The sequence below is a fragment of the Leptonotus elevatus genome, chromosome 15, assembly GCF_054856555.1.
Source record: "Leptonotus elevatus isolate MCC_2025b chromosome 15, RoL_Lele_1.0, whole genome shotgun sequence".
Taxonomy (NCBI): Eukaryota; Metazoa; Chordata; class Actinopteri; order Syngnathiformes; family Syngnathidae; genus Leptonotus; species Leptonotus elevatus.
In genome coordinates, this window is record NC_141253.1 from 19,260,290 (window position 1) to 19,284,542 (window position 24,253).

The 24,253-nt window shown below is 41.4% G+C and overlaps 1 protein-coding gene and 1 pseudogene across 4 annotated transcripts in view; both read left to right on the forward strand.

The window, feature by feature from the left end:
• The window catches only part of LOC147162336 (uncharacterized), a 91,820-nt gene extending 86,626 nt beyond the window's left edge, over positions 1 to 5,194 (forward strand). For all 3 annotated transcript variants that reach the window (XR_015097253.1, XR_015097252.1, XM_086096700.1), the window contains one exon: positions 3,917 to 5,194. The gene's annotated coding sequence lies outside the window, so the exon portion shown is untranslated. The remainder of the gene's footprint in view (positions 1 to 3,916) is intronic.
• Positions 5,195 to 8,357: 3,163 nt separating this feature from the next.
• Positions 8,358 to 21,497, forward strand: LOC147162339 (uncharacterized; annotated as a pseudogene). Its single transcript, XR_015097295.1, has 4 exons — positions 8,358 to 8,415; positions 9,944 to 10,121; positions 13,611 to 13,801; positions 13,890 to 21,497. The product of XR_015097295.1 is annotated as an uncharacterized LOC147162339 (transcript).
• The last annotated feature ends 2,756 nt before the right edge of the window (positions 21,498 to 24,253 follow it).

The window sequence follows — 24,253 nt, forward strand, 5'->3', positions numbered from 1 at the left end:
GCTGTATCGGTCCGTTGTGGTGAAGAAGGAGCTGAGCCGAAAGGCAAAGCTCTCGATTTACCGGTCGATCTACGTTCCTGTCCTCACCTGTGGTCACGAGCTGTAGGTCGTGACCGAAAGAACAAGATCCCGGATACAAGCGGCCGAAATGAGTTTCCTCCGCAGGGTAGCCGGGCTCTCCCTTAGAGATAGAGTGAGAAGCTCGGTCATTCGGGAGGGACTCAGCGTCGAGCCGCTACTCCTCCACGTTGAGAGGAACCAGTTGAGGTGGCTGGGGCATCTGGTACGGATGCCTCCTGGGCGCCTCCCTGGGGAGGTGTTCCGGGCATGTCCTTCCGGCAGGAGGCCCCGGGGACGACCCAGGACACGCTGGAGAGACTACGTCTCACGGCTGGCTTGGGAACGCCTTGGGATCCCATCGGAGGAGCTGGCTGAAGTGGCTGGGGAGAGGGAAGTCTGGGCTTCCCTGCTAAAGCTGCTGCCCCCGCGACCCGACCCCGGATAAGCGGAATTGAAGACGGAACGGAACGGAACGGAAATCCTAGAAATTCAGGGGGGGGGGGGCGCCACAATTTGCCAAAACTTTGGTTTTTTATGCTTGGAGGGGGCTGAGTTTGAAGCATATTGAAAAGGGAAAATGCACATTTTGGATATGGAAACTGGTTTTGCAAATAAACGATGACAAGACCAGATACACATTGCACGTTTTCACAAAATATTACGTCAAACATAAGCCTATGTTTGTATGCACAAAACAATGGCGGATGATAAAGTAAGGTATGTGCGGGGGGACGACAAAACAAAAATCTGTCACACCGCAGTGAAGTTGTCTCGTCTGGGCTTTTACTGTCTTGTCATTTCTTGTATTATCTTGAAAATTCTGACTCTCCTTTCATTTCAGGTCACTTGCCCTTCCTCATGTGGTGTCAGGGTCAATCCTGATTCCCGATTGTGTCCACCTGTTTCCCATTACCCTCAAATGTTAAACATTTAATAAATATCTGCCTTGGCGGCAAACTCCTATCTCTGCGTCTGAGTCCTAGATCTGCCACGCCTTGTCAAAATATTTTTTTAATTAACTCTTTGACTGCCATAAACGTTATAAAACGTTTAGCATAAACCTAGGGAAGGGCGCCGAGGACGTTAAAAGACGTCCCCTATGTTTTTTTTTTTTTTTTCAAAAACGGGTGCAGGAAAGCCTTGGGCAGCTGTGCTGAAAGTATCAGGCAGATCTGATTAGTAAAAGACTCGTTTTGGCCCCTAGAGGGCAGCGATGACTCTCTTTGCACAAGGTTGGATGGGCCGCCCACCGTGGGCGTCAGTAGAAGACGTGAGGCGGAGCTAGAGTGTTGAGGAGACAATGGCTGGTTCAAGCCATTGTGGCTTGACCAAGCAACCGGTTGCAAGCAACTCACGCTTGAGCATTTTTTTCAAAGACGGAAAGCATCAATCAATACTAAAAAGCGCATTGATGTCGACGATGATGATGACTCCGAGCTTGACGCCAAAGTTGGAAGCCTTGACGCGACTCCTATGACACGTAGTAAGCCTCACCGGCTAAGCGCGGGTAGCGCGGCTAGCGCTGCTAAGGCCGGAAAACGCGCACAATAGCCGCCGGGTACTTCTACACAATCGGACATTCGATCGGGCGATGGAGAGTTGGCATCGACCAATGCAGATTGATGATGATGATGATGATGACTCCGAGCTTGACGCCAAAGTTGGAAGCCTTGACGCGACTGTTTATTATCACGTAGTAAGCCTCACCGGCTAAGCGCGGCTAGCGCTGCTAAGGCCGGAAAACGCGCACAATAGCCGGCCGGGTACTTCTACACAATCGGACATTCGATCGGGCGATGGAGAGTTGGCATCGACCAATGCAGATTGATGATGATGATGATGATGAATCCGAGCTTGACGCCAAAGTTGGAAGCCTTGACGCAACTGCTATGATTACGTAGTAAGCCTCACCGGCTAAGCGCGGCTACCGCTGCTAACGCCGGAGCTGCACAAGCGGACATTCGATCGGACAATGAAGAGTACCCCGAGTCCAATGCATATTCATCGGAGGAGCGGGTACAGTCTGATCACGGAGAAGACACTGTTTCTGGACTACGATGCCACCATGAATGGAGTGGATAAAATGGATCAGAACATCTCCTACCACCCGGTATAGCAACTGAAGGACACGAGGAAACGAGACGTAACGAAACCGTAGCATGATCCTGATATTAGACTTGATGACACACTGCAGTATATACTTGCTATTCCCCGGAAAAAAACGGCCTGCAAGAAAGTGGCGCACGCGAAGAGGCAATCTGTTGTGCAAATGCTGTTGCGTCTCCTTGCACGCAGGAGAGTGTTACAAAAAGAAAAACTGTCGTTGAAACATCCACATATTTGTAAATAGCACCACAGTTGCACACATTTGTAAATAGTTTGCCAAATTGTTGTCAAATTGTTACACTGTTGAATGTAAATAAACGTATTTTGCTATCAAAAAACACTTTTTCATTCTTGGTGGTAGTGTTTTATAGAAGTAAAGCACTATTTAGGTGTTTGTGGCATCATTCATGGACAAAAAGAAGTGTCAAATTCACTAGAATGCATGAAATATTATCGTTTCACTAAAAGCTTGATTTCTCCGTATTTTGGTCCAAAACAGGCGAAATTGGGTCAAACTAACCATTTTCTATTGTTGATTACTAAAGAACGGAATAAGGTAGAAACAAACTTTTTTTTTCTGATGAAAGATGAAAGTCCAATCTTTCATTTGGTAGTACGTGTGTTTCCATAGTCCAAACAGAACATTTTCTGTGGACCTTGAAAGATCAGTCAAAATGCTTAAATCGGCTGGCACTGACGGCATCCCTTTTCTGAAAACGTCTGGCAGTCAAAGAGTTAATTAAAGAAGTGAATATTAATGCTCTTTTGGAGGGAAAACAGCTAAGAAACACTTACGGTTGATCAAAGATTACAAAAGCAAATTTGTATGTCGTCATCGCACAGTCGCTTCTTGTTCTTCTTCTTTTAAATACTGAACCTCGATTTGGTCCCAGTGGACCTGGCAGTTCTTGACTTACCATTTACGATAAATTGCTGGTGGGTCACATCACATCTCTATCGTGTACCAATCAAGTCACATGTCCGTTTTGCACATTCTCTGTAAAATTGTTTCAAAAAATGTGAAACAGTTGGATGGAAACCATTCGACTGATGACAGCAGTTGATAGTAGGACTACATTTCCCATGATTCTTAGCTGCGAAAGCAGGAAGTAATTGTAGTTCTGGCTATGGTTCCGGTCACCGCCTGCTACGTACTGTAAGTCAGTCCGTCCTGCTATCGATTAGAAGCAGATGCGAATGAGAACACAAACGTGAATTTGGAAGTAAATAGGAAGACATTTTATACATAAATTCCTTTTTAATTGGTTTATCGTATGAATCGTTATGACAGCTGTGTGATTGACATACACATGGCAAAATACGGGAAGCCAGGACGAGACCTGTGTAATAGTGCGTTACAACAATGAGGCTGGCAAAATCCGCTGGGATGCCCGGGACCCAAGGCTCAAAATCAGGACTGTCCATCCAAAGCGGGACATCTGATTAAGTGATTATCCTATACCTTGCTATATTAGCAAGTTGCTGAAAAGTGAAATTGAGATGAGTGAAATTTACAACCTTGCTACTCTCTTTTATCAGATAGATTTTATATTGGGGGGAATGGATGTCACATGGCAGACTGCCTCCTATCGCGAGATGCTGTGACTATCGCGAGACCTACAGCGAGACCGGGAATACCCAACATGGCGGCGCCCTGCTGCTAAAATAGAACTAGCTCTATTATGCTAAACCAAATCCGAATTTAACCACCATATAACTTGGCTTTTCTCTTCTCTCTTTCATACGACAGATTTGGAATACCACCCAGCGTGGCGGACCTCGAACGTTTCATCGACGGATGCTTTTACAGCTGCGCAATGGAGTATCCGTCCTACGAGAAACCTTCCAAGAAGAGAAAGAATGATTCAGCGACGGACACGGATGATCAAGCTACTATGGACGTTTCGGTCAGTATGCTGGACTCCATAAACAAAAAACTAGATGTCCTCTGCCTCATCCGCGAGGACGTTAAGGAATTAAAGGTGAGTTTGGAATTCGTCGGCCAATAGGTAAGTGACATCCAACGAATTAATGCCGAGTTACGCTTACGACGGTGGCTTAAAGGCACCTTTTGGTATGAATTACCAATTCCCAAGAGAGATTAATGAGTGGCAAAAGGTAATGTTTCCTATAATGACACAAAATAGGCAGGAGGGTAAACGAACTACGATAGTCGTTGATAAGTTATACATCGATGGCCAACTATTCCGGAACCCCAACTCAACTCCCTGGCTTTTCTAATTGGCATTGGTGGAACTAAACTTTGTTTTATTATTAGATGTATACATATACTGTATATGTGGTTATAAAACCAAAAATATGAATACTCATTATGTATAGGCTATATTACAAATATAATATTAATACATAGCTATCCATCCATCCATCCATCCATTTTCTTAACCGTTTATCCTCAAAAGGGTCGCGGGGGGCGCTGGAGCCTATCCCAGCTGGCTTCGGGCAGTAGGCGGGTTACACCCTGAACTGGTTGCCAGCCATAATACATAACTATATCTAAAATATATTTAAACAAAAAATCTCGCTTAGGTTACCAGTTATTGGTGTGTTGTTACATGCTTAATCCCCCGCTAATTTCCTTCACTTCCACCTCCCTCTACGTTTTTTCACAGTTATATTCACTTACACATTACCTCTTATTTCACACAAATCACATAAACCACCTAACCACTTTGATTTTATCCTACAACATGCCAATATTAACAAGTAGCCTATACAGATATATACACAGGACTGAGTTTATATTGTTTGTATGCATAAATTAGTTCTGGTTTCCTGGAATGTTTGTGGCGCTCACTCACAGGCAAAAAGAATAATAATTTTAGACCATCTCTTAAAATTAAAAGCAGATATTTGTCTCCTACAAGAAACCCACCTCCAAAAATCTGAAGAAAAATTACTTATTGACAAGAATTTTAGTTAAGTGTACTCTGCCCTTTATAACAGTAGACAAAAAGGAGTCTGTATACTCATACATAAGAATTTATTCTTTACTCTAAATAATACATTAACAGACCCAGAGGGCCGATACATTATTATTCAGGTGACTATATTTAATAAAAATATATATATATTTGGTAATATATATATATATATATATATATATATATATATATATATATATACATATATATATATATATATATATATATACATATATATATATATATATATATATGCCCCTAATAATGATGATCCGGCCTTTTTCCATGAAATTTTCTCTCAACTATTTGATTTAGCAGCGAACTATTATTATTGGAGGAGACTTTAACACAGTCTTAAATCCATTAATAGATCGTTCTAATAATACAACATGTATAAGACGATTACAATCTACTAAAGTAATGGGGGAATATATGGATGATTTTGGCCTCGTTGATAGCTGGGGACTTAAAACACCCAACTAAGAAGGAATTTACCTTATTTTCCGCTGTGCACCGGTCTTTTTCAATAATAAAATTTTTTCTTACAAATAATTATATTGCTGATCAAATTGGTACAAAAATACATCCTATTATTATAAGTTGATTATACCTTTAAACCACACCCGACATGGTGTTTAAACATCTCACTGCTAAATGACGCAGAGTTTGACAAAATTATAAGAAGAGAGTGGCAGACTTTTTGGAAATAAATGACTCTCCAGACTTATCTCCATCTCTTCTCTGGGAAGCTGGGAAAGCGGTAATTAGAGGTAAAATTATATCATATTCATCTTATAAAAAGAAACAGGATCAAAAATTAGAAAAAGACTTGGAAGATAAAATTAAACAACTGACGGATGAGTACGCAATAAACCCAAATAACCAAATATGGACTGACTTACAAAATACAAAAATACAGTTTGAGGATATGTTATCTAAAAATACAGACTTTATAATACAACAATTGAGATACAACAACTTTGACTATAATAACAAATCAGGTAAATTTCTTGCAAACCAACTTCAACGCAATCGGGAAAAATCTCTTATAACGGTTATTAAAAGGACAACTGGTGAATGCACACAATCACCAGAAGAAATTAATCAAATTTTTTATAACTATTATCGCAACCTATACTCAGAAACTAACAAGCCTAACCCTGAGCATATTGAGGCATTCCTCGGTAGCTTAAATATACCTCAGTTAACTACTGAATGTAAAGATATGTTAGATGCGCCACTTACTATAAACGAGCTCTATAGTGCTCTAGATAGTATGCCTAATGGCAGAGCACCTGGCCCGGATGGTTATCCGGCTATATTTTTTAAGCACTTTTGGTTAATGCTTGCTCCATTATTCTTAAGAGTAGTAACAGAAATAAAAACTAATGGTCACATACGCCCACACATGAATACAGCAGCAATTAAACTTTTATTAAAGCCAGAAAAAGACCCCACCCTTCCATCAAGTTATCGTGCGATTTCACTAATTAACACTGATATTAAAATTATCGCTAAGGCTTTCGCAAGCCAGGACTCACACTACTCATTTCCTATAGGTAATTTAAAATACTTAGGCATAAAACTCTCACCTAAATTAATTGATTTAATTAATTTAAACTTTACTCCACTTCTGGATAGCATTTATGGTGACTTGGAGCGCTGGAATAATCTTCCCATTTCTCTAATAGGACAAATAGCCACCATTAAAATGAAAGTTTTACCCAAAATAAATTATTTTTTCTCAATGATTCAATTTAAACCTAGGTCTAACTGGTTCCAGTTGTTGGACTCGGCCGTTACAACATTTTACTGGAATATAAAAAAAAGCAATGATTAGACTACTATTCAGAAAAGTAAATCCAAAGGAGGTCTCGAGGCACCAAATTTTATGCTATATAGCTAACCAGCTACAATATATCAATCTATGGGCACAACCCAACAGAGATACTAACTGTTGGCTGGAACTAGAACAGAAGGATTGTAATAACTTCAGACTTTTAGATTTACTCTTTATTACAACATCGATTAAGCGACACAATTGTTTTAAAAACCCAATGATTTCCGCCACCCTGACTGCCTGGTGGAAGGCACTAGAAATTACAAAAGCCCAATTGGAGCTCTGCGGGCTTTCTCCCATATGGCATAACCCCGACTTTCAACTTAACAACCAATAGTTTTATTTAGGTGTGTGGGAGAAGAAAGGAATTACACGTCTCCACCATCTTTTGTCAGATAATATATTTATATCATATACATCCTTGCTCCCAAAATACAAAATAAAAAACTGAAATTTTTTGAATCTCTCAAAAATATATGTTACTTTTGTATACTGATAAAATGTATTTACCCATCTTGAAATGGGAGACAGACTTGTCTATAGCTCCGGAATCTGACTTTTGGATTCAAGTTTGTGAAAACGTATTTAAAATGACAAAACACACAAATTTACAACTTATCCAATATAAAATTACTACTGGGAATATAAAATTATTCATAGAACATACATTACTCAATATATGATGAAGAAAATGGGATGCCATCTGGCATCTCAGGAGAGGAAAGCAGTGCGCCATTAACACTGTGTATAGTGGAAATGGGGGTGCTGCTGACCTCGACTTGGGACGTCGTGAATCGGTGGGGAGAATATTTCGAAGACCTCCTCAATTCCACCGACATGCCTTCTTTTGAGGAAGCAGGGTCTGGGGACTCTGAGGTGGGCTCCCCTATCTCTGGGGTCGAAGTCACTGAGGTGGTTGGAAAGCTCCTCGGTGGCAGGGTTTCGGGGGTGGATGTGATCCGCCCGGAGTTCTTAAGGGCTCTGGATGTTGTGGGGCTTTCATGGTTGACACGCCTCCACAACATCGCGTGGACATAGGGGACAGTACCTCTGGATTGGCAGACCAGGGTGGTGGTCCCCCTTTTTAAGAAGGGGGACCATAGGGTGTGTTCCAACTATAGAGGGATCACACTCCTCAGCCTCCCTGGTAAGGTCTATTCAGGGTTGCTGGAAAGGAGGGCCTGTCGGGAAGTCGAATCTTGAATTCAGGAGCTGTAGTGTGGTTTTCGTCCCGGCCGTGGAACAGTGGACCAGCTCTACACCCTCGGCAGGGTCCTCGAGGGTGCATGGGAGTTCACCCAACCGGTCTACATGTGCTTTGTGGACTTGGAGAAGGCGTTTGACCGTGTCCCTCAGGAAATCCTGTGGGGGGTGCTTCGGATACAGGCTATTCGGTCCCTGTACGACCGATGTCAGAGTTTGGTCCGCACTGGCACCGGCAGTTAGTCGAATTCGTTTCCAGTGAGGGTTGGACTCCGCCAAGGTTGCCCTTTGTCACCAATTCTGTTCATAACTTTTATAGACAGAATTTCTAGGCGCAGCCGAGGCATTGAGGGGGTCCGGTTTGGTGGCCTCAACATTGAATCTCTGCTTTTTGCAGATGATGTGGTGCTATTGGCTTCTTCAAGCCGTGATCTCCAGCTCTCACTGGAGCGGTTCGCGGCTGAGTGTTAAGCGGTTGGGATGAAAATCAGCACCTCCAAATCCGAGACCCATGGTCCTCAGTCGGAAGAGGGTGGAGTGCCCTCTCCGGGTCGGGGATGAGATCTTGTTCACGAGCGGGAGATCGACAGGCTGATCGGTGCAGCGTCTGCAGTGATGCGGACTCTGTATCGGTCCGTTGTGGTAAAGAAGGAGCTGAGCCGAAAGGCAAAGCTCTCGATTTACCGGTCGATCTACATTCCTACCCTCACCTATGGTCACGAGCTGTGGGTCGTGACCGAAAGAACAAGATCCCGGATACAAGCGGCCGAAATGAGTTTCCTCCGCAGGGTATCCGGGCTCTTCCTTAGAGAAAGGGTGAGAAGCTCGGTCATCCGGGAGGGACTCAGTGTCGAGCCGCTACTCCTCCGCGTTGAGAGGAAGCAGTTGAGGTGGCTCGGGCATCTGGTTCGGATGCCTCCTGGTCGCCTCCCAGGGGAGGTGTTCCGGGCATGGCCCACCGGCGGGAGGCCCCGGGGACGACCCAGGACATGCTGGAGAGACTACGTCTCTCGGCTGGCCTGGGAACGCCTTGGGATCCCGTCGGAGGAGCTGGCTGAAGTGGCTGGGGAGAGGGAAGTCTGGGCTTCCCTGCTAAAGCTGCTGCCTCCGCGACCCGACCTCGGATAAGCGGTAGATGATGATGGATGGATGGAAAATGGGACTCTCAGACTCCGACATTTGTCTCCAGTGTTTACAAAACACTACAGACACTTGTTTTCATGCTTTATGGTTATGCACTCCGGTTATGTATTTCTGGACTTCAGTCTTTCCGCTATCTTGGACTGTAGGATACCTTTAGCTCCAAACTTGTGTTTGCTAGTTGACCTAACAACAACTGGCTTACCACGTAAACAATTTCAATCTACACTTGTAGCTCTTACTATCGCTAAAAAACAATTCTTGTTAACTGGAAAATAAACAAACTCTGAATATCAACTCCAACCTCCTCATAAATCACATTTTAATGGAAAAAATATCTGCCTCGAATAAAAACCAAATATCAAAATTTATAGAAACGTGGTCTACGTATATAGAATCTTTTAATCTAAATCTGGTTACTTAATTCTGCCTGCTAGCGAGAGCTACTATATCGCGATAACTTATATTATTGTTTCTGTATTTGGCAATTTGTAACTAATGGTTGTGTTTTTATAGTCAGGAACCCAGTTGCTGCCAGCAGGATCGAGCAGACTACATCAAATGACACCTTACAGTCACCAACTCCTCAAGATTCACTTCCAATGGGCACTAAGGGTTAATATTCGGAATCACTGCATGCCAGTGGGTTAACTTTATAGGTGCTGTCCCCCATGGCTGAGCGTGGGCGGCTCTGGCTGCTGGGTGGTGGCTGCATCTTGGCCGTTCCCTGGGTCTCTTGGAAGGTGCTGCGTTGCGGTGCTCTCCCTGGTGTCCGGAGCGGCGCCGCCCTGGCGCAGTCCGTCGCTCCGTGCCCGACGATGCGGTTCGGGGTGGGTGGGCCTCCGGGGTGCCCCGTGGTTCCCTCTCCCCTCCCCCTTCCTCCCCCTTGCCGCCTCTCCCTCCTTTCCTCTCCCCGCCCGTCATCCGCCTCCCTGTCCCTTTTCCCTCGTCACCCTTACTCCTCCTCCCCCCTCTCTCTGCTGCCCTGCCGCCGCCCCTTGCCCTTCTTGTCGTCTCCTCCCCCCCGTCCCATCCCCCTCCCCTGTCCGCCGTACTCCCCCTCCCCTGGGCCGGGGGCTCCATCCATGGCCCGGGTCTCGGGGCTCCGGGGCCGAGCGGGCGGGTGGGGGTGTTGTGCCTGCCCCGCTCCGGTGAGCCTCCTGGCACCTCGGCACCTACTGTGGCCGCCCTGTTGGGAAGGGCCCCGTTGGTCGCTCCTCTTAACTTACTGCACTAGTTTTGTACAATATACTTTGTTAATAGACACATAGGGCACATAACACACACTTAGGAGGGGTGGGGTAGGGTGGAGACACAGTTTTCGCCCTACAACTTCCCTCCAATTTTAATGCACCCCACACCTGGGGGAAGCCGGGTGTGTCGGGGTAGGGAGTCATCGGTTGAGGCAGACTGCACACACACGCACGCACACATACTCACGCACATTCTCACGCACATACAAAAAAAAGAAAAAGAGAAAGAAAAAACAGAGAGAAGAGAGCAATGATGAGGACATGTCGAATCTGTAAGAACAATACTGAGCTCTCTTTCTAAAAAAAAGAAAAAAAAAAAAGGTTGGCCCTCACCTTCCATAAACGAGAAATACACTAGCTATTACTGTATTTTTTTTAAGCTCTCACCGGTAAACAGCCCTCAAATATACAGTAACCAACATGCTCGATGGGCATGGCAACCAGTACAGGTTGTACTCTGCGTCTCGCTGTGTAGCGGGTCTTAACAAGGTCTTCTTAACATTGCATTTGTTTACCAGTTCCAATGAGTTGCTTCTTTTAAAAACTCCTAGAAAGAGATTATACCAAATTGTCTTCACTCTCCTCAAGGCATTTTAATCTCTGTTCATTGCATGTTTAACTTCTTGTAATTGTTTTAGCTAATTTTCATTCTCTTTGCTTTTCCTGTTAGTTTTTTTTAGTTAAGCTTATCATCACTAACCTCATATGCAATGAGTTTAAAGGCGATTGAATTTAATTGATAGAAATAAAGTTGAGTTGATTTGAGTTTTAGCAGTTTGCTTCGAATTGACGTCACATTCCAAGGAATGATAATGTACTCTAGGACAAATGGTATATCTAGAATGCTGTAAGATGCCCTGTCCTTATACGTTGACAGAGAAACATTCACTGCAATATTTATTTATTCATTTATTTAGATTGAATAGTTTTAAAGTTCATTCGGAGTTCTGAAAGAGGATACAGTATGATAAAATTAATACAAAGATCAGAACTCACTTGTGGCCTATGGGCCTACATACTCCGCAAGGGTAGTGGGTCTGAGTTCCAGTGTGAAATGTTCAATGATAAAAATGAAAAATCTGTACATTATATTTTGTAACATTTACGAATAGTATCGTATTGGATTACATTTAGAAAATAAATGTTTGAGGCAAAAATTATGTCTAATGCCAATTTTCAGGCATACGCTATGTTACCAGTTCATGAATATATTTTGCCATTAGCTCCTTCTATTTTGACCAGAAACATTTACTGTAAATACAGCTATTGTCTGTTTGTGTGAAAAAAGAAGAACAGGTCAGTTCACTAAGCCAAACTCACTTTTCCAATGCTTTCTTTTGCATATGAGACACTTTTGTGAGTTTGTTTGTGATTTGTATTCCACAGTTCATGCCATAGGTCTCAGCGTTGATATTACAAAGTTGCTTTTCCTGGGCCAACAGTTAAGTGTTTATTGCCTTTCGGGCAGCTTTTCACAAAGTTGGAGCTATTCCTGAGGAGCTTCGATAGATGTGCGGTGGAGTAGCTGCATGGCTGCAGAAAGAAAGCTCTTCAAAGAATGGCCATGACTGCTCAAAAGATTGGGAACAGCCTTAAGAGCCCTAAGAGGGCTCTCTGCATCATCAATGACAAACCCACCCCGCACACACCCTCTTCCCATGCACTACAGGGGCATGTTGTCAGGGTGGGCAGGGGAGGAAGAGCCTCCCCTCCAATGCATGTGAAGAGTAGAAAACAAACAAAACAAAACAAACCTAATGACGATTACATTAAATAATTTTAGATTTTAGATCTGGTCCATGCTCTATATTGATTTTCTTTTTCAATCCAATAATGTTGCAATTGCATATTTCCTGTTCAAATACATGGACAAAAAAAGGAAGGGTGGATGCAAGAAGCAGTACACGTAAGCGACTCAAGTGACACACTATCTTTATATTGCCAATATACAGTACATAGCTACTTATCACAAATACTGCACATGCTCACATTCAACAGTTTTCTGCTTGGCTCTCACAGAAGGCGGTTGATTGTTGCTCTGCTCCTCTCCCTATCCTCATGTTCCTTGCTGCCCTTGTCTAGTGTTGTCTTGTGTCTAAATTACTACGCCAGCCTCCCGCTACATTCCAAATCTAATCATAGATTTGGACAGCTGGTCTCTCACACATTTTATTAAAATTTTCTCGTCGAGAAGAGCGGGTAGAGGAGAGACGGCTTGCCCCGAGTGGACAGTTACAGCTGGATACACCATGGATTCCTAGAACAAATGGAAGATGGTGCGCGTATCTATTCTGTCCTTCGAGGACGTGGGAAGACATCTACGTAATTGAAATTCTAATAACAGGTATCCTACTGTTTGGAGTTGGCAGTTTTATGATTTATTGAAAGAGTCAGCCGATGGGAGCAGCTCTATTGGAAGTGACCAAGCTGCCGGTCTTGGTGTGGACGAGTGGTCTACACTCAGACTCAGGTCACTGTGAAAAAATATGATTGTTAAGTCATATCTAAGAGTATAAAGTTATATATGAGAATAACGTCATTATACGACAATAAAGTTATCATTTAGGAGATTAAAAATGTAATTTAAAAGAGTTAAGTTATTATTTACAATGTGTAAATTTTTAATGAGTAGTTTTACGAGATGAAATGATTTACCAAGATCAAAGTATATTCACATGAATAAAGGCATTACAGTGTTAAGAAGATTAAATAAGAGACTACAGTATTCAAGTCAGGATTTCTGAGACTAAAGTCATTATTTACAAGATTAAAGTTACTATTTATGAATATAAAGTCGCAAATTGTTTTTGTTTGGGATGAGGGAAAATCAGCAGACAGATATTCAAACGTTTGGATCCAGATCCACTTCAATATCTCCTGCACTAACACAAAAAGGATTGCAGTATCTGTGCTGTATAGAAAACGAATTTATTTTAATGGGTAATGCAAAAACAAATACTCAAGTATGTCTATATACAGCAAGTTGGTTCTGAATTTGCAGAACCTTCTTCAATGATGTTTGGAGACACTTGTTTATTTTAAGTAATGTTCTTTATTTTTTTCTAGGCGTAAAGATTTCACCCCAAACCAGAACTCAAGGGTCTGTGGATGGCATTTTCCTCATGGCAAAGCAGCTGGGCCGACACGGTTTGCCTGGAACGAGGGAAAAACTTTCCCTGACCAGATCAACCATCCGACCAAACGTAAACAGAAAAGGCTCCATGCTACCCTAGAGGATGAAGAAAGATCTGAACCAGGTCCAAGTCACCACCTTGACACTGCTCAAAAGACGACCCAAAATTGAGAATGAAATGCTCAAAAAACAACTTGAGAAACTGAAGGAAGAATTACACAAACAAAAGTAAACATGTTCGACTGTTGTGGTGCTTGAAATTGACAATGAAATACTCAAAAAAGAAAATGACAAACTGAAGAAACAATTGGAGAAACAAAAACAAACATTTTCATTTAGTCAAATCTCCTCCTCCCCTGATAGAATTAACTATTACACTGGCCTGCCAGATGCTTCTTTTTGGAGGCGCTGCTTTCTAAATTTGATCTCCAATATCACTATGATTGGAATGTCCAAAAATGCCCCTTATTAATCAGCTATTGACTTTGATGAAGCTCCGGGTGAATTGTGGTGTCCTAGACCTTTCTGTGAGATAGAATTGCTCTCGTGCCACAGTCACCAACATCTTCATCACCATCTCCAGTGCCCTGTATGACATTTTGTATGTTGGCATGATGAAAAACAAAATCCCCTCCAGATCCAAGAAGCAAAACTCCCTGCCAGATTGCTTCCAGCCATTTCCCAATTGTCGGATTGTGCTAGACTGTACTGAAGTGGCCGTCTCTAACACAGAAAGTTTGGACACCCAAAGTCATCTATACAGTCATAACAAAGGATGTACTACGCTTAAAGCTCTGATTGGAGTAGCACCTAATGGAGTAATAACCTTCACTAGTGACCTATATGGTGGAAGCACATTGGACAAAACAGTAACAGCAGACTGTGGAATACTTGAGCAGCTAGAAGCAGGTGACATGTTGATGGCTGACAAGGGCTTCACCATTCATGACATTCTGCCTGCAGGTGTCTCTTTGAACATTCCTACATTCCTTGTCAACGGACAGTTCACAATGGAGGAAATTAACCACAACGGACTTGTTGCCTGTGCCAGAGTTTATGTGGAGCGTTCCATTCAGCGTCTGAAAACATTTCACATTTTGTCCTATATTCCATACCAGTATAAAAAGCATGCCAACAAGATACTGAAAGTTTGCATTTGTCTCACAAATTTACAGACACCCATCCTTCATGAAATTGCACATATCAATGGTTATTTTTTCTTCTTTAGTCAATTTTCCTAAAATGAAATGTTTAGAAATACATGTGGAACTCTCTCTCTGTGTGGAAGGTTTGTGTTTGTCTGTAAGAACATTATATTATCGAAACACTTGTGTTTAGTTCACCATCAGCTGAACTACCTTAAAAAAAATACGTCACACTGGTTATGTCACTCCTACTCCATTTATTTCAACTACAGCAACTTTGTTTCCTTGTTACTGCTTCTCAAATTAAATAATAAATAAAACATAACACAAAACAGCTACAACTTTACATATGTTGCTACATCTTAAAAGTAATATATATATATATATATATATATATATAGAGAGAGAGAGAGGTACACACAAAATCAATAGAGACTATCATTGTAAATATTATTACCATGAGGCATTCTTAGTTTGCCCAACTGTGGCTCTCTCAATGGCTTCTTTCTGTTTTGGGGTCACAGCAAGGGAGGAAATCATATACAGAGCTTTGTCCTCTGCATTGCCACAACTGGAGCTAGCCAATATCCCATCAAAGATTTTGATGTAATGGCATGGGTCGAATGTCTGCCAAAAATAAAAATCTGTAAAATCCATGCAAGTCAACAATGTTCACTGACATACTGTACATATATTTTCATATACACAGCATGAAACATGTTTAAATTACAGTGATATCAGGTTGATGTCTGATTTGTAATGGTTTAAATATGTGGGTAGGATATGTCAAATTGAATTGATCTGTACAAGCAGATAGGTAAGGTGTGCTGCGACATTCTTAACCTTAACCATTTGTTATTGATTTAATGCAGTGTACATGTGATGTTTCTGATAAAACAGGACATGAAAAATGAAAATCCAGAAGTCAAACCTGAGGTGCTTCTGGTGCTAAAATCCACCCAAGACCTGTTAACCCGTCAAGATGTGTCAAAGAGGACAATGCCCATTCTCTGTCTGACAGGCTGTTTAATTCCACCTGAAATAACAACATAAAGAGATTATGGTACCTGATATGGATTCAAGTCTGAACAACCTCACATAACTCTGTAGCAACATTAATTTCAACACACCTAAAGCAGGCTTAGATTGTAGTATGGAAAGAAAACATAAGGTCACATCTTTTTAAATAATAATAATAATAACAGCATAGACAACATGACTGATAATTCCAAATTATTCTAAGTACATCTACTAACCTTGTGATGTGGATGGTGCAATCACAGACACCTTCTTGGCTGTGATTTCCTCTGTTTTGGAAGTTGTGGGCCTCTTCCACACACACTCAACATCCGTGCGGGTACAGTTTTTCTCAGCCCAAATTAGGAGAGCTGCTACATGGTGGCACTTGGCCCTCCCGATAGAACAAGAGCAAGTACTTGTCCCTCAACATGTACCTGACTGAAAACAACTTTCCTTACCCTCCCACAACAACAACAAAACGTATACTGCAGAGTCCGCTAAGTTAACTGTAGGCACTCATTCTAACAAAGCAAGTAAACAATTATTAACATTACACAGGTACAGTAAAGTTAGCTTGATGTCCAACACCCTTATGTTAGCAAAGTATTCACTCACCTCAACTTCGTAATTTCTACTTTTCATTGAAGCCTGTACTTTCCCTTTCAGACTTTCACCTGCCAGTACACAAACATTTACAACTCTGTCTTTGTTGTAGGAGTTTAACCCCCTTTTAACTGACTTTGGGAAGTCAGAAAAATACAAAGTCACCGTGTAAAACGGGACCGGTTCCATTGTTTTGAATGTAGCGGCAGCAAACGCTGAAGCAACTTGGACACGGAAGTGATGTCGTGACGACACACTAGCCATCCCCATAACATATGCAGACACAACCTTAATTCAACATCTTATGCTGGCTCCCACATTTCCACGTCTCCGTGAAGGCCATGGGACTGTGGATGCATGCGCTGAGGTTGAGCTGCTAGTCAGAGACTGCGGCTGTCACACGCCCACACCCCAGCCTCCCAGAAGTGCATGTCTTGTTTTGTTGAAAACGTCTGGTAATATGCTGCATGTTTTTCTAGGTTTGAACTATTTCCCCTTTAAAGGAGCATAGCTCGAGCCTTGTTTTTCTCCCCTCATCCTTCCTAGTGGTTTCTTTCCTTACACTCTAAAAACAGTTGGGTCAAAAGTAACCAATTATGGATAAAAAATGGACCGATCCACTTAAAGGGTCAATTTGACCCAACTTTCTGGGTTGTTTTATCCAAAATAACCCAATTTGACTTAATTAAGGGATCTGACCAATATTTCTGCGTTGTTTTACACTAAAAGACCCATTTCTTGACTCAAAGTTGGGTCAAATTGACCCAAGTAGGGGATTGGTCCATTTTTTACCCATAGTTGGGTTATCTTTTACCCAACTGTTTTTAGAGTGTAGTCTCGATCTCAGGCGCGACAGGCTTTCCTGTTCTGTCTCCCTGTTTGTCATTGTTTTTCATGTTTCTTGGAATACAAATAAAGCATTCCATTCTAATATCCATCCATCCATTTTCTGTACCGCTTGTCCTCACAAGGGTCGCGGGGGTTGCTGGAGCCTATCCCAGCTGGCTTCGGCAGTAGGCGGGGTACACCCTGAACTGGTTGCCAGCCAATTGCAGGGCACACAGAGACAAACAACCATACTCACAATCACACCTATGGACAATTTGGAGTGTCCAATTCACCTGCCATGCATGTTTTTGGAAAGTGGGAGGAAACCGGAGTACCCGGAGAAAACCCACGCAAGCACGGGGAGAACATGCAAACTCCACCCAGGAAGGCCGAAGCCCGGTCTTGATCTCACAACCTTTGCACTGGGAGGCAGACGTGCTAACCAGTCAGCCACCGTGCCGCCTCCCATTCTAATATATTTATTGAATTTGTATGACATATTTCGTCTTTCTGATCGGCTATAAATGTGAGTGAAACAACTAGTCTTCCAATAATAACAACCATATTGGTCGTTTTACCATGCACCAAAATACGACCAAGTTTCACGTAATGTAGTATAGCGGCCATGTTGAATAGTGCAAAAGTTTGACTCAAACCCTGCCCATCTGATCGAAAGACAAACGTTTATCTTACTGAGCTAACAGACCGGTAACGATTGTAGTGTCTTTTTTATTGTTGACATGTATGTCAATTCGCTGTCGAACTAATGGTTGGGGTTAGCAAAGGCTTTCAGTGAGGTTGTACAGTACATGTTATGTCTTTTACATGGGACACTAATGGTTGAGGTTAGTAAAAGGCACAGAGGACATTCATAACATATGTAGTGAACACTAACAAAATATGTGGACAACACTTCACTGGCCAAGTAGCTTAGTATGATAAACACTCGTATTCAGACCAGAAGGGCCAGGTTCAAGTCCAGCTTTTGGATTTTTGCGCGATTTTGGCCAATAGAGGTTGCTAAAACACTTAACGTATTTATTGTGCATTGTTTTTATTGGAGGACTGTCTCGAGTGAAAGTGTACGGTTGAGCCCATCAAGTACTGCGCCACTTTGACAGGTGCTGAGCTTCATTGGCGCAGCTGCAACACATCAAAGAAACACAGGGCTCTTCCACAATTATTTTTTAAATTATTAATTTAACATGCAATACTAGGCTTTATGAACAATAAAATAATGACCAAATAATTTTTTTCAGAATAGAGATGAGTTTCTCTTCCAGTATCATTTTGTTTCTTCTGTAATAGACTGCCTTACAGACCAATAGTAGTAGGATCTACAAAAATATTTTTACCTGCATTCTGTCTGTGATGGCAACCCGCTTGCTTTGCCTTCACCTTCTTCACTTGTTTGTTTTCTTTTCCAGCTCTACAATAGCCCCCTTAGTTAGGATGTGACAAAAACTCTGTTTAGACTGCCGAAGCACTACTTGAACAGAGCGGTGACACTGACCCCATGTACCCCCCCCCCCCAACTCCCCTTCCACCACCACCCCACCCCACCCCCACCGTGGTCTGCATAGTGTTTACTGTTCAGTATGTCAGTCTTTTCGCTGTAGGTTTTTACAATGTACTGTATACCAGGGATCTTCAATTAAAATTCATAGGGTCTGGTTGCAAAGGATTTCTTAGGGCAAAGGTCCAGATCTCAAAATATTTTACCCAACCCGTTAAATAATATCTAAATAGAACATTTCCTTTACCTTTTCACAACATTTATTTGTGGTTTTGTAAATATGAAGTATGGGGCCCATGTTACTAGCCTAGCCTAGCTACTGCTTTTGCTTCTTCTTTTGCTTCATTTTTTGCCTTCTCTAGTCCACTTCCTCCTCCTCTTACTACTACTATCACCACCACCACTACTATCACAATCACAGTATTACTATAGTATGTACCTAGACGCCTCATTGAGTGGATTGGCCCATTCCTGCGATACTTCAGTGTGTACGTCATATTGGATCATGTGACAGATCTGCCCCATAAACGAATGCAAGTAAATAGACTGAGCATCAGTAAATGGACTACTACTACTACTACTACTACCACTATTACTACTACTATTATTACTACTACTACTACTTCTACTGCGCTTTCTTCTTCCCTGGCCGCTTTCACAGGTCAGTCTGGGTACTACGCCAGACTTCTGATTTATGGGGTAAGAATTTCAATTGTTGATGGCGAGATTCTTATGTGTATTGGTTTGGTTGTCTTGAATACTCCGCACTCTATAAAGAGAGGGGATTATGCATGTGTCACACCGATCTGACAGATTCAGTAATTGTGCGCCAAACATAATCAAAATATGCTGACAATTTATGTCTATACATATATCTACCAAAATAAATCAAACGTTCAAAGAAAGCTCAGTAAGAATAGGGGAAATTGTTCAAATTTCTTTTTAGCCTATGGAGAGGAGAGTCATTTCGGGCCATTCAAAATGGAGAAACGTTTAATTGAATGTCTATTTAGTTCAATGTTGAGCTGCTCAAATAGTTATTTCTGTATCTGTACTATGTGAAGTTAACTTAGATGTGCTTTGTTTGGGCTTGTGTTGGCATGGGGGTTGTGACCAAACTCACATGTAACTTAACAGTCAAATAATCAGATGTAAATCGTCACTTAATTGCAACTGTGCATTCAAACCTACAATCCAAATCTAGACTTGCACCAGATTCAATATTCCTTGCAGGTAAAGGGCTTTTACAAGTTTTAGGGAAAACACAGGCCACATGGTTACTCGTACGCATACCTTGCAGTCAAAGGTATGGGGTTTGATCTCGGCTCTAACATTTCTGTGTGAAATTATCAGCTTTTTCCTGTGCTAGTGTAGGTTTTTATCCAGGGGCCCGGTTTCCTCCCGCATTCCAAAACGATGCATACTAATGAGTCTAAAGTGCCCATAATTGTGAAAGTGAATGGTCTCTATGTGATTCCAGCGTGGCCGCCCCTCTGAGATTGGCGACATTAAACAAGATAAAGCAGTACAAAATGCACGGATGGAGCAATCCATTCATTAACTAGGAATACTAAGAACCAGTCTAGGAAAATCTGTACTTTTATTTAACGTCTTATTATGGTACAGATTGTATAAGTCGTTGGAACTGTGCTGTAGGGTGCATGTGCCATTTCTGTAGCGACACTTCACTTAAACATGAGAAGTGTGCCAGTGGTTTGGCATCATGAGTTATTTCTGTGGCCAGTAAGTTCCAATATTCAAGTGAAGCCGCACAGTGTTATGAAATGCTCCCAGAAGGAACTGGCAGTGTGCTATATGACCCTTTGGTTGAGTCTGCAATGAGATGTTACTTTGTCACATACACTGGGAATCTCTGGAGTATGTTTAAAGTAAAACTTAACAGAGAGAACTGGTTTATTTGATCTATATTTTTAAAACATAGATCTGTTGATCTGTTGAGTTGATGAACCAATCAAAGGTTTGTTTATAGGTAGACTTCAGTTGCAAATAAAGCATATTTGTTTTTTTGTGGTTTTTTTTGCTGCAATAACAGGAAACAAACAAGATTAAACATCAGACAGATAAAATCAGCTCAAAAGCAACAGAAGCAGAAATTGACTGAATTGTATAGATCATGGAGATGGCAAATTCTCGCAGTACTGCCCCCTCTCCTCTTTAAATCCCAGTCTAAAAATTTTAACTTGAGAATGCAATGCGAATTTCTGTCTGTGTGTAGCTGGGCTGCCCTATGATTTACTGGTGATCTGTCCAGGCTGTACTCTGTTTCTCATCCTAAATCGGCTGACATTATTTGAACAGTGAACTAGAAACATCCACATTCAAGCAATGACAACCAAGCTTGTTCAAAACACCCTGAACGTTTTAAGATGAAGATGTCATTAGAAGAGTCCCATGGGTTATTAAAAACTTCCCAGCAAAGTGCTACATCACATGGTGGTGGACAGTTTATGTATCACCACACTCGTTTGTTTTGACCATATCTGTGACCTTTTGGTTAACAGGGTACTGTGACTTTCACTGAGTGCTACTTAACTACCCTTTTCAATGAGATATATGAGTACAGTTCACTTTCATGTAAAAAAAAAAAGTGTCGTCTTTTTGTGGTAATAATAGTTGAAAATAATAATGAATTCCTGTATAGTACTGTGAATTTTGTGCTTTGTTTTAATAAAGTTTCTTTGTTTGCACACTCGTTTTGGCATTATTTAATGAGAAGGTGTGTCTTACCTTTAAGAGCTACTTTAAACCACCCCCGACATGGCGTTTTAACATCTCAATGCTAAATGACGGAGAGTTTGACAAAATTATAAGAAGATGACTCTCCAGACTTATCTCCATCTCTTCTCTGGGAAGCTGGGAAAGCGGGAATTAGAGGTAAAATTATATCATATTCATCTTATAAAAAGAAACAGGATAAAAAATTAGAAAAATACCTGGAAGATAAAATTAAACAACTGACGGATGAATACGCAATAAACCCAAATAACCAAATATGGACTGACTTACAAAATACAAAAATACAGTTAGACAATATGTTATCTAAAAAGACAAGAGTTTATAATACAACAATTGAGATACAACAACTTTGAATATAATAACAAATCAGGTAAATTTCTTGCAAACCAACTTCAACGCAATCGGGAAAATTCTCTTATAATGGCTATTAAAGGGACAACTGGTGAATGCACACAATCACCAAAATAAATTTATCAAATATTTTATAACTATATCGCAACCTATACTCAGAAACTAACAAGCCTAACCCTGAGCATATTGAGGCATTCCTCAGTAACTTAAATATACCTCAGTTATCTAATGAATATAAAAATATGTTAGATGCGCCACTATAAACGAGCTGTACAGTGCTCTAGATAGTAAGCCTAATGGCAGAGCACGTGGCCCGGATGGTTATCCGGCTATATTTTTTTAAGATTTTTTGGATAATGCTTGCTCCATTATTCTTAAGAGTAGTAACAGAAATTAAAACTAATGGTTACATACGCCCACACATGAACACAGCAGCAATTAAACTTTTATTAAAGCCAGAAAAAGACCCCACCCTTCCATCAAGTTAACGTCCGATTTCACTAATTAACACTGATATTAAAATTTTTGCTAAGGCCTTCGCATCTAGATTAGAAACAGTAATCTCGACAATCATTCATTGCGACCAAACAGGCTTTATTAAAGGTCGTCACTCTACTAATAATATCATATATCATATCATATCATATCATATCATATCATATCATATCATATCATATCCTATCTTTAACCTTATTAGCATGTCACAGCGGCATGATAAAAAGGCAGTTATTATATCGTTGGATGCAGAAAAAGCCTTCGACAAAGTTAACTGGTCCTTCCTCTTTGCTGTTTTAAATAAATTTGGCTTTGGGAAGTAATTTATTCACTGGGTGTCAGTATTATATGATTGTCCTAAAGCTACAGTTACTACTGATGGATTACATCTCAGAGTTTTTTTCTACAGAGAGGCACAAGACAGGGATGCCCACTGTCCCCTTTATTATTTGCAATATTTATTGAGCCGCTTGCATTAGCTATACACCAGGAAAGAAGGATTCAAGGAATTATCTCCGGGTTAACAGAACACAAAATTAATCTATATGCCGATGATATTTTACTTGCTATCTCGTTAGATGAAGTCCATCCATCCATCCATTTTCTGTACCGCTTGTCCTCACAAGGGTCGCGGGGGTTGCTGGAGCCTATCCCAGCTGGCTTCGGGCAGTAGGCGGGGTACACCCTGAACTGGTTGCCAGCCAATCGCAGGGCACACAGAGACAAACAACCATACTCACAATCACACCTATGGACAATTTGGAGTGTCCAATTCACCTGCCATGCATGTTTTTGGAATGAAGTATTTAACTTAATAACAAAATTCTCACATTTATCAGATTATTCTATTAACTGGACAAAATCAACACTACTACCTATTACAGAAAATTAATGGAACCCTGCAAGCCAGGACTCACACTACTCATTTCCTATAGGTAATTTAAAATACTTAGGCATAAAAATCTCACCTAAATCAACTGATTTAATTAATTTAAACTTTACTTCACTTCTGGATAGCATTTACAGTGACTTGGATCACTGGAAAAATCTTCCCATTTCTCTAATAGGACGAATAGCTACCATTAAAATGAAAGTTTTACCCAAAATAAATTCTTTTTTCTCAATGATTCCATTCAAACCTACATCTAACTAGTTCCAGTCGTTGGACTCGGCCGTTCCAAAATTCTACTGGAATTTTTTTTTAAAAGCAAAGATTAGTCTATCTACTCTTTAGAAAAGGAGGTCGAGAGGCACCAAATTTTATGCACTACTATATAGGTAACCAGCTACAATATATCATTCTATAGGCACAACCCAACAGAGATACTAACTGTTGGCTGGAACTAAAACAGAAGGATTGTAATAACCTCAGACTTTTAGATTTACTCTTGTGCTTGCTCTGCCCTGGCCGGCGTCGACGGCTCCCCTCTTTGGCGGAGGTGTTCATGCATGCCAGATCCACCACACCAGCATCTACCGAAATTCAAACACAATCTGCTCCTTCCTCTGGTCGTTAACTTGGTGGAAGCTGATGTCTGTGGATCTCACTCTGCTTCACACCTGCTTACCCTGGTGGGTAGTAGATGATGTCTGGTCGGTGCTGGATTTCACTTTTCTTTCTTTTCTTTGATCCTTCCTACGGGTCTCCTGACAACTTCACGACTCTAGCTGGATTCTGAAGTATTTCAATCTACACTTGTAGCACTTTTGGATATAAATTTGTGAAAACGTATTTAAAATGACAAAAAGTCTTAGAAAAACGTTCCGCCATCTTGGACTCTAGGATACCTTTATCTCCAAACTTGTGTTTGCTAGGTGACCTAACAAAAACTGACTTGCCACGTAAACAATTGTAATCTAC